The sequence below is a fragment of the Podarcis raffonei genome, chromosome 9, assembly GCF_027172205.1.
Source record: "Podarcis raffonei isolate rPodRaf1 chromosome 9, rPodRaf1.pri, whole genome shotgun sequence".
Lineage (NCBI taxonomy): Eukaryota > Metazoa > Chordata > Lepidosauria > Squamata > Lacertidae > Podarcis > Podarcis raffonei.
In genome coordinates this window covers 36,978,476-36,989,415 of record NC_070610.1, presented here as the reverse complement: position 1 = coordinate 36,989,415, position 10,940 = coordinate 36,978,476, and positions in this window count along the sequence as shown.

Sequence of the window (10,940 nt, the reverse complement as noted above, 5' to 3'; positions counted from 1 at the left end):
CATGCCCACAGGGCTCTGTCCTGGGCCCTGTCCTGTTCAACGTTCTTATAAATGACTTAAAGGCACAGAGAAGATGCTTATCAAATTTGCAGATGACACAAAGCCAGGAGAGGTAGGTAACAACATAGAACACAGAATCAAGATTTGAAATGATCTCAACTGGCCAGAACACTGGGCCATAACTAACAAGATGAAATTCAGCAGAGGTACATGTAAAGCCCTGCCTTTAGGTACCAATATATCAAGGGCACAAGGACAGGATGAGGGAGACCTAGCTTGGCAGCAGCACACATTTTAAAAGGATCTAGTTGATCACAGGCTGAACATGAGCCGGCAATGCACTGCAAGTGCTAATAAGTGCATTCTTAAGATGCCTTAACCAAGTGTCCAGTTCATAGGAAATAATAGTTCAGATCAATTCTGCACTCTCAGGCAGCATCTGGAGCACCTGCCCACCAAAATGTGGCCCTCCAGGCTTCTCTATCAGGCCCTTGAGACTTTCCCCCAGGCAACAAACCCTCCTGAGCCATACCTTTCACCAGTGCTGTTATGCTGTTGGGTGTTTTGGACTTGCTGCGATGTGTAATTGAACTCTGATAATGTTTCTTGCTTGCCTGGATGAAGGATTGAGAGCTGGCTGTGAAGATACTAGCCTACTGCACACATGTAAAAATTGCATTCATTGCCCTGACCACTTTTACCTTTGACTTGGCCCACCACTGACATGAGGTCCCTGAAAGCAAATGTGACCAAAAAAGGCTGCCCATCCCGTCCTAGAAAAATATGAAGCAGGTATGAGAACACTCACGCTGGCCCCCTCCATCACCTTCCCCATAGTCAGTGCAGACAATACTGAGCTAGATGGGCGAATGATCTGACCTGGTTTATGGCAGCTTCTTGTGTTCTCTCCACCAGCTGAAGGTAGACAGAAATAAGGATGTTCTTCAGGTGCAAATCAATGAGATTTCGTTCCAAGGTTAAATAGTAACTGGTATGATTTTTTTCTAGGAGCTCTAGTTCTGAGACTCAAAACAAGCTGCCATGTTGATGAGCCTTTGCTTTAGTTTGAAAATGACTGCTGCTGTATGTTTAAGGTTTCAGCAAGCCTTGCTGCTGTTCATTTCCCCTTCATTCAGGTTTTTATCTTGTTTCAAGGTTTGGCAGAGAACTTGATAAAAGCTGCCATAATATTTAATCCAACACAAACAGTGATTTGTCTAAGACTGTTCAGACAATCATCTTGTTCAAATGATTGATCATTATGGCATATTTCTTTAGGAAAAGGTGCCTTGCGAAGGCTCCGTGAGGCTCTTTAGCTCTTTAGTTTTCTGTGTATATGCCTTGCTTTTGCTCAATCAACTGAAAATAGAAGGATGTCCATATGGTTTTGTGGACATGGTTCCAGACAGAAATCACAGTGCCAGTAGCAGAGGGACGTAGGCATCCTACTCCCCCCTACTCAAGAACATCAGAAGTGATCTGCTGGATTAGGCCCATCTAATCCAGCTTCCTGTTCTCACAGTGGCCAACCAGATGCATGATGGGATGACCACAAGCAGGACACGAGCGCAACAGCACTTTCCCCACTTGTGGTTTCCAGCAACTAGAATTCACGGGCATACTCCCTCTGACAGTAGAGGTAAGACCATACCCATCATAGCAATTTGGTAGGTGGCGCTGTGGGTTAAACCACTGAGCCTAGGGCTTGCCGATCAGAAGGTCGGCGGTTCGAATCCCTTGTGACGGGGTGAGCTCCCATTGCTTGGTCCCTGCTCCTGCCAACCTAGCAGTTTGAAAGCACGTCAAAGTGCAAGTAGATAAATAGGTACCTCTCTGGCGGGAAGGTAAACGGCGTTTCCATGCGCTGCTCTGGTTCGCCAGAAGCGGCTTAGTCATGCTGGCCACATGACCCGGAAGCTGTACACCGGCTCCCTCGGCTAGTAAAGCGAGATGAGCGCTGCAACCCCAGAGTCGGCCACGACTGGACCTAATGGTCAGGGGTCCCTTTACCTTTACCTTTTATCATCCATGAATACTTCTACTTGGCCCCTCTGCTAGCGGTCTCAGAGGATGCTACTTGAGGAAACCCTAGGGTGGCCAGATGCAGAAGATGACAGGGCTCCTGCGCCCTTCACGAAGAGAGAATTTCAGAAGCTGTAGCTTTCGTAGTGAGCTGCACCTGCTACAATTCCTTCTTCTGCACAACTATGAAAGATGCCGGAACCACATCCCCTTTTGTATCTGGCCACCTGAAGAGAGTTCTAGTTGTTTCCTCTGCTGCCTGCCTGCCACCAGTCCAACTGGGCCAGGAAGTACCCCTGGTTAATGGGGCTAGTACAAAAGATTGAAACTTCCCAAGTGGGAATGGTGGCCTGCCATGTTCACCTAGTGCTGCCTTTGGTAACGTTTTAAGTGCCAGGCAATATCTGTTCTGTTCTTCCTTGCTTTTAATGGAATCTGATGGCTTTTGTTATAATTGGCTCCCTTTTGGCTTGACTGTTTATACGGATATGTAGTTATTGGCTCATTATTACTGCTCACACAAACGCAACCACACACTGTTTTTAGTGTTTTATACCTTTTAATATTATAAGATTTTGTTAGCTGCCCCAATTAATATATGAAAAGGTGGCATATACATTCATTGAATCAGCTTATGTCCACCTCAGTGTCTTGGACTATGACTCTCATCGGCCCCAGCCAGCATAGTTTTCCTCCACTATCTTTTGCATTATTTTCTACATTTGTATCTCACCCTTTCTCCCAGGTGACAAGTACACATGGGGAGTCAATGGAGCCTTTCATCCCCTTGCTACTCAGGTGCTGTCTAGGCTCACATTTGCTTAGCTTCAGGAATAGGTGTATATCAGGTGTATACCTTTAAATAAGTCATTGCCTGAGGGGTATAAAACCTTTAAATAAGTCATTGCCTGAGGGGTATAAAAACAAAAATAAGAGGTATTAAGTCCAGTCATCATATTCTGTGAAATATAAGAAGAATTTTAAGGAGCTCCCAACAACACAATTCATTAAAACCCACTGTGTAAGATGTGGTTTTGAATGTTTCCCTGATTGTGTTAGTTTTTTCTTTACTGTTCAGCTATTGTTTTAGTGTATTCTGTCTCTGATTAAGCCTTTCAATATCTTTACTAGTAGTGAAATTTCTTTCACTGTTTATTATTTCCGCCCCATCAACCCATCTGCTTATTTTAGCTACTTGTTCCTTCCTCTTTTCTGGCTTCTGCATGGAACTCACCAAGGTCAGAGATTTACATTTCAGCTTTGTTTGTACAGTATAAGAATGCAGGCAAGGGCTTTTAATTCATTTCTTCTTTATGGGTTTGCTGTAGCGTTTGAAGGCTTTAGGGGAAAGGACTGTTTCCTTCCTTGAGGTCTGTTTTGATGCAAGAGTGAGAGATACTTCCTTAAGTCAAGCATTTCACTTGACTGAACAATCAGTGTTTAATATTAATTGGAACCTTAGTTTAATTAGCACTGGGCTAATTCAGTTCGCTGTTTAGCATACCCCCAAAAGGCAATCACTGTTGCTGAGTCACAAACTTGAATACCGTCAACAGTGGTACTCCTCTGTCTCCATTATGCAGATGTTTCTAGCTGCCACCTTCCCAATTTTATTGTGCACTTTTTTTCATTGATGTGAAAACTTTTCATAGTCTGTTCCTCTTCTGCCCCAGCCATGCTTTTTTTTTATAATCTTTTTATTGAATTCTTGAAAACAACATCAAAGAGCACAAAGACATTAAAAAAGTTATAGATAAAAGAGAAAAAATAGTGTCAACAGAGAAGAAAAACTGAAGTAACACATATAGACATAAAACAAACAAACCTACAAACGCCACTCAATTGACTTCCTTCCATCTCAGTTTAGGCTAGGTAAACTCGTAACCTTTCTGCAGTTGTATTATATCAGCTCTATACATCGCAGGTTTTAAATTCTGCCCACTGTGATTTTAGTAATACCCCAATTAACTTCAATGTAACTTAAAAATTTATTCCAATCATTCATGAGCTTTACATTTTTTTGATGCCCGATCTTTTGTGTCATTCTCGCTAATTCTATATACTCGAATAGTTTCATTTGCCATTCTCTGACGGTGGGGATGTTAGAGGTTTTCCAGTTTTGCGCTAATAAAATCCTGGCGGCCACCATTGCGTATTGAAAGAATGTTTGGTCTTCATTTTTGATCTCCTCTCCGATCATACCTAAAAGGAACGCTTCAGGTTTTTTGGGGAAGGTATATTTCAATATTTTTTTAAATTCATCATAAATTTGTCCCCAAAATCTTTTCACTTCGTCACAGGTCCACCACATGTGGAAGAAATTACCCTCTTTAATTTTACATTTCCAGCATGTGCTGTCTCCGGTCTTGTACATCTTCCCCAGTTTTGCCGGGGTGATGTACCAACGATACATCATTTTCTCCATATTTTCTCGGAGAGCAGCACACGCTGTGAACTTCATACCTTTCTTCCAAAGTTTTACCCATCTGTCATACTCCAGGTTATATCCAAGGTCTCTGGCCCATTTGACCATGACTCCTTTCACCTCTTCATCTTTAGTTTCCCAGTCTAACAGTTGGTTATACATTTTGGATAGAAGTTTAGTATTACTTTCTAAGATTTCCACCCGGTACCTGGACTTTTTTTCACTCATCCCTGTTTTTTTAGGATCGTACCATAACGCATTAATTTGGTGAAATTGTATCCATCCAGTTAATTTGTCCTTTAACTCTTCATACGGTCTAATTTTCCACCCTCTTTCTGATTTAACTAGGAGATCTTCATATGTCCATCTTTCACATTCCAAATTTAATTTTTTAGTTGTTAGGATATCAATTGGTGAGAGCCACCAAGGGGTGTCTTTTTCAATAAGCTTTTTATTCCTGTTCCAGACTTCGAGTAACGATCCTCTAATGATGTGATTAGAGAAGCCTTTGTGGACTTTTTCTTTGTCATGCCACAGATAAGCATGCCAGCCAAATCTGATGTTAAATCCCTCTAGGTCCAGCAAATCCGCGTTTTTTAAAATGGCCCATTCTTTTATCCAACAAAGGCAGGCAGCCTCATAATAAAGTTTTAAGTTCAGAACTGCAAAACCCCCTCTTTCTCTTAGATCCGTGAGGAGTTTGAATTTAATTCTTGCCCTTTTCCTTGCCATATAAATTTAGCTAAGGTTTTTTGCCAATTCTTAAAGCATGCCGTACCTCTAATTACTGGGATGTTCTGGAATAAAAACAATAGTCTCGGAAGAATACTCATCTTAATCGCGGCCATCCTTCCTGTCCAGGATAGTTTTAACCTATTCCAAATATCTAGGTCTTTCTTAATTTCTCTCCAGACCTTAGTGTAGTTATCTTCTACTAGATTTATGTTTTTCGGGGAGATCCATATTCCCAGGTATTTTACCCTTTTCGCCACTTTGATACCTGTTTTTAACTCTAGCTGGTTTTTTACATCTTCGGCCAAATTCTTTGTTAAAATTTTAGTTTTTATTTTATTTAACTTAAACCCAGACAGTTTACCGAATTCCTCTAATAACTCTAGGGCGTTACTGGCGCTTTCTATTGGGTCCTCTAATGACAGTACCAAATCATCGGCGTAAGCCTTTAATTTGTATTCTTTTTCTCCAATTCTTATACCTCTTATTTTTGATGTTTTCCTTATTTTGTTTGCGATTATTTCCAAAACCATGATGAATAGAAGGGGAGACAGCGGGCACGCCTGTCTCGTGCCTTTCGCAATTGTAAAGGAATTGGTAAGATTGTTGTTAATAATCAGTTTAGCCCTTTGGCTTGAATATATTGCTTTTATACCTTCCAAAAATGGTCCTTCTATTCCTACTGTTTTCATGCATTGTAGTAAAAACCGCCAAGAAACATTATCGAAAGCCTTTTCGGCATCGATAAAAATCAGCGCCGCAGGGATGTCGATCCTGAGATCCAGGTACTCAATAATGTCTAGTATATGCCGTACGTTATCTTTTAATTGCCTGTTAGGGAGGAATCCCGCTTGATCTTTATGAATAGATTTTGTTAAGTATTTCCTGAGTCTGTTCGCCAAAATATCTACGAAGATTTTGTAATCACTATTAAGCAGCGATATCGGCCTATAATTTCTTACGTCCATTTTTTCAGTATCCGCTTTTGGTATTAGTGTAATGTGTGCCTCTTTCCATGAATCGGGAATCTTCCCTCCTTGTAGAATATCATTAATAACTTCACTAAGCACAGGAGCAAGATCTTCCCCTAAAACCTTATAATACTTTGATGACAGTCCGTCCGGTCCAGGTGCTTTCCCAGGTTTCATCTTCTTAATAGCCTCATTAATCTCATCCGTTGTAATCCTCTTGTTTAATTGAGCTCTTTCTTCATCAGTTAAGTATTCTGCCCCAGCCATGCTTTGTGTTAGTTATTAGTGGTCATTATATTTAGAACTGCTTTAATTTTCCCTCTGTCAGTCTATCAGCAATGGCCACTCACTCATCTCAGGTGGGCCATGGTTGCTGACCTTCATCCTATCTGCCATCCCCAGCAGCAGAAGCCCACGTGTTTGCCAGCCATTAGGGGAACCCCCTGCATGGCGGAAGTACCAAGCAGGATTCCTGCCGGAAGTAAATGGGCCAATCAGAGGCCCTGCTGGAGGGGCAGTGCCTTGCCACCTGGCTGAGCGTTGGCTGTGGGCCATGCCCAGGAAGGCCAGCAACTGACCAGGCCTTACTCTCTGTTATCATGTATTGTTCCTAGTTGTTCCTGGGAAGAATTTCTCTTCTTGCCCAAATGCTTCCCCTGGAGTTGTTGGCTGGCCTGGCCTTGCATTTTCTGTCCATCTCATCCATCCTATCTCTTTCCCTTCAGTCTAGTTCAGCTTTCCTTTCACTTGCAACTGAGGATCCATCCACACTTCCATTCGTCCCGTGATGTCAAGTGATTTCAAGTTATGGGTCTGAGCGGTTTTTGTATTTTTCACCACTGTCCTTGGGAAAGCCCTCTGTTTACTGCTGAATTGGAAAAAAAGTCAATCTGGTTTTCTGTGGATTGATGTTTCTTCAGATTCATAAGAAAGCAATGGGTTTTCCCGGGGAAAGTGGTGGAACAAAAAAAACCCACAACACCCCCTGGATCTGTGACTTGCAATCACGGGACAAACCAAAGTGTGGTTGGGCCTTAAGTGTTTGATCTCCTGAATTTACTAGTTGTTGGATCTTCAAGTGGTGTTATCAATGAAGATTGATTTATAGGAAATGTATATTATATGGAGGGATATAGGACAGAATTGCAGCCTATTGTTTATTGAAAATGGAGCAGTGGTCCCAGTTTGGAGAACCAGGAAACTGCATTTTCTCTTATATTCATTGGAACTACTACTGAATAGATGGTTAGAAACTGAATGGTTAGAAATTATTATACAAAAAAGGAAATTGAATGAAAAGCAATTTAAATGGAATAGGTCATGACTAAGACTAGTATAATGAGTTCCATGGGATTAAGTCATGGGATGTGTGTGTGTAATATTTAAGTTCTCTTCAAGCATTCAGAACAAATGCCTGGAGAAGATATCAGGATCACACACACAAGCCCTTTCCCCAGCGTAACAGGAGACCATGTGTTGAGTATGAAGGCTTGAAGGGCACTTCTAACAATGTTCAGCCGAGTGCATTAGAGGTCCCCACGTGATCCAGAACATGACAGTATCAGAGTTCGCAATTATGTGGAGACTTTTAAGCTCAGCTAAGCTATTGGGGTATGCTTCAATGTGAGATCTGGGTGGCACATGGGGGCAAACTGATACTCCCACCCCACCTAATACACATTTTCTCCTCCATGTAATGCTTGAACACCTTAAGAAAATATCTGCATTTGGGAGAGGGGTGCCTTTGATTTGCATGTGTTTTTGTTGTTGTTTTGCTGAAATCCATTCTCTGTTTGGGGGCAAGTTGTGTCAAGCTAGATGTCAGGAGACTACTCTGTGCACTATGAATGGAGTCTATAGAGATTGCATGTTCAGTCTGGCATAGATTCTGACTCCTAGACAGCCGATGTGAACACACCCTTAGTGTATGGCTGAATAGCGGTAAGTGGGAGGAAGAAATTGATGTGCCAGTTATTCCTTTAGGAGGAAAAGAAACCTCCGCTCCCTCACAAAAGGGAGGAGGTGTTCTGGAATGTTATTTTATTTTAATATAATTGTTTAGCTAGGATAGAATATCGCTTTGTCTTATAAATTCACTTCCACCCCTCTAATTGGTAGGTTGTCCAGAAAAACCTTTCGGTGGGGGGAGGAGGGGCGTGGAAGGGGAATAACAACAAGAGAAAAATAATAATCATTGTTGTCAGCGCTGCCCAAGGTCCCAGCTCACACAAGACCAACGCTGCTTCTTGCTCAAGTTTAAAAGTCTTTATTGAAGTTCAGTCTCATTTCCAGACGTGCAGCGCGCAACGCTACATCTATCCGTCAGACCGTAGAAGTCCCATCTGAATCTCCGCCCCCCTGACACCAGCTTAAGATTCTAGCTTTACTCCACCTTTTCCTCTGTTCCTTCTTTCTCTGGGTCCTTCTGCTAGTCGGAGTCTCTGCCCTCCGAGATTCTTCTGACGCTGATTCTCCCGACTCCTCCCCCCCCCTCTTTCGGGCTTTAGGACCTGGCTCCCAATCCGGGTTTTCTGCTGTCCCGCGCTCCTCCACATTTGAACTTGGCGCGCGCGCGCAGCCTCCCACTTTCCTTCTGACCGTTACACTTGTGTCACTGCTCCCCCTTTCGGGGAGGCTAGCTGGACCTGGCCTTCCCTCCTTCTCCCCACTCCCCGATGGAGGAGAAGATGGTCCTGACTCACGTGACTCTTCCCCCCCACTGTGCTCTGGTGGGGAAACTGGCCCTACTCCTCCGCTACTCCTTTGGGACTCCCCTCTGGTTCCTTGTTTATGGATCGTCCCCTCTGGGATTCGCCTCGCCCTTACCATAGGCGCCCTCTCCTGGGAATCTTCTGATTCGCTGGAGAAGCTCATGGAATCTCTCGGTCCACTGTCATATTCCCCTACGCTCCCCTCTGATTCCTCTCCTCCGCTCTCTATCTGCTCTCTCCCCTGCTCTTCTGCTCCTGAGCCTCTGACAATTGTGTTGAACATTTTTTCAAGGATGCTGTTAAGGATAAATTATGGGCTGGAACAAAAACAAGGAAATTTGCGAGGCTTCACCACCATAATCTCTTGAATATAAATCCATTTGGGCAAGGTTGAAGAGTGAAAACATCTCTTTGCTTTGGAACTTAGGCCAACTTGCTTCAATTAACAGAGCCTAAAGAAACCTCACCCATTACTCCTTTGTCCCCTATGACTTCCGTCTGAAATTCTTGTGCTCAGTACATTATTTCCAGAATCTTATGCAAAGGGAGTCACACTTTGCGCTTTCTTTCTTGTGGCCTGTTTTTCTGTTCCCGTCATGGGATGACCTTTAAAGTAAGCGTACTTACTTTTGTTGGTGTACAATGTGGTGTGTTCGGCTGCTGATTTTGCATGAAGAAAAACTGACCGCGGGTCAGGAGCATAGTTTTGCAATGACGTAAATAGCTCTTTGGTACTGAAAATGCCTTTTGAATGATGGAGAGGTGAGTCATTCTGCATCTTGGGCCATTTGTAATTGTTTTGAGTAGCTGCTGCTAGTTGCTCTCAGTTGGAAATACTGATCTACAGTGGCTGCTTCCATAGTAGGCATTTGGGGAGCCATTGTAACTTCTGCCCCATCCCTGAGCCCAACAGGACTTTATAGAGTGGTAGGGCTGCTGCTACATTCACAGTTCTGCTGTGTATGGCATTCAGGTGGAGTCCTTCTCTCTAACCTGCTCTGGCTTTGAGATTGGAGCTGCACATTGACATACACAGAACTGCTTTCGTTTAGCTAACTTCCGGATACGTCTTTGTTCTTCACAAGCAAGGTTGGAAATGCCTAGTCTGCTGCAAGTTCTGCTGTAGGTGCCTAGCGTCAAAACTCTTCAGATATGTAAATACCATACTGGAACAGTTCATAATTTGATACATATTGTGGATAGTTTGTGCAGGACATTGTGTGTGTTTTAGGTGAGGCATGCCCCTGGTTATGTTTAATTCTTTTAGCAACCACAGCTGTTCAGATCTGAAAAAATAGGCATGCAACATCCTCAAAGCTAAAAGAGATCCCCCTCCCCCGCAACTTGCGACAAGTCTGGCGATCTTGTGTTTGCAAGGTCAAAGTTTCAGCAAAAAATATCTCTCAACTCAGCTATACAGTTGCAAATAAAATGTTTTAAGTGTGTTGTAAGATGCATTATACGAATGTGACATTAGATGGCGATGGTGAGCTATGGCAAATTCAATATATTTTTTTCAAACTGTTTTTTAAAAAAAGCATTTTCACAACGTGTTTTAAATGTGTCTAGATTGCACCTCTATTGTTTTCCACAGAGATCAACCAAAAGTAGCCACAATTTCTGGCTCTTCTCCATCTTGAAATTTCTGGAGGAAATTTGCCCCTTCAATATTCTGCTTGTTCAATTAGTGGGGGGAATGCATGTAAAGCATGGGGGAGGAAGGAGCAGTAAAAATAAAATAAAATTGGCTGCTCTGATGGGCTTCCATGGCAATGAGTAAAGCCTGCGTGCTCAGGTGGAAAGATTGTTTCACGACTGTAGGATTGTCACTGATCCTAAAAGCATCATGCATGAGCAAAAGCCTAACAATAGAACTCCTAAAATTAGAACACACAAACAGTGACATTGAACAGGGTGACACTTCAGCTATTTTTGGTCTTTTGCATTTTGAAAGATAAGCAGACCTGGAGCTATTATGCCTTTGGAGTCTTATAACTAGCATAAGGCCTGCCTGCTCTGTTTATTATACAGCTTTAGAACATGAATGTTTATTGGAATGGCTATTTATTTATTTGAACT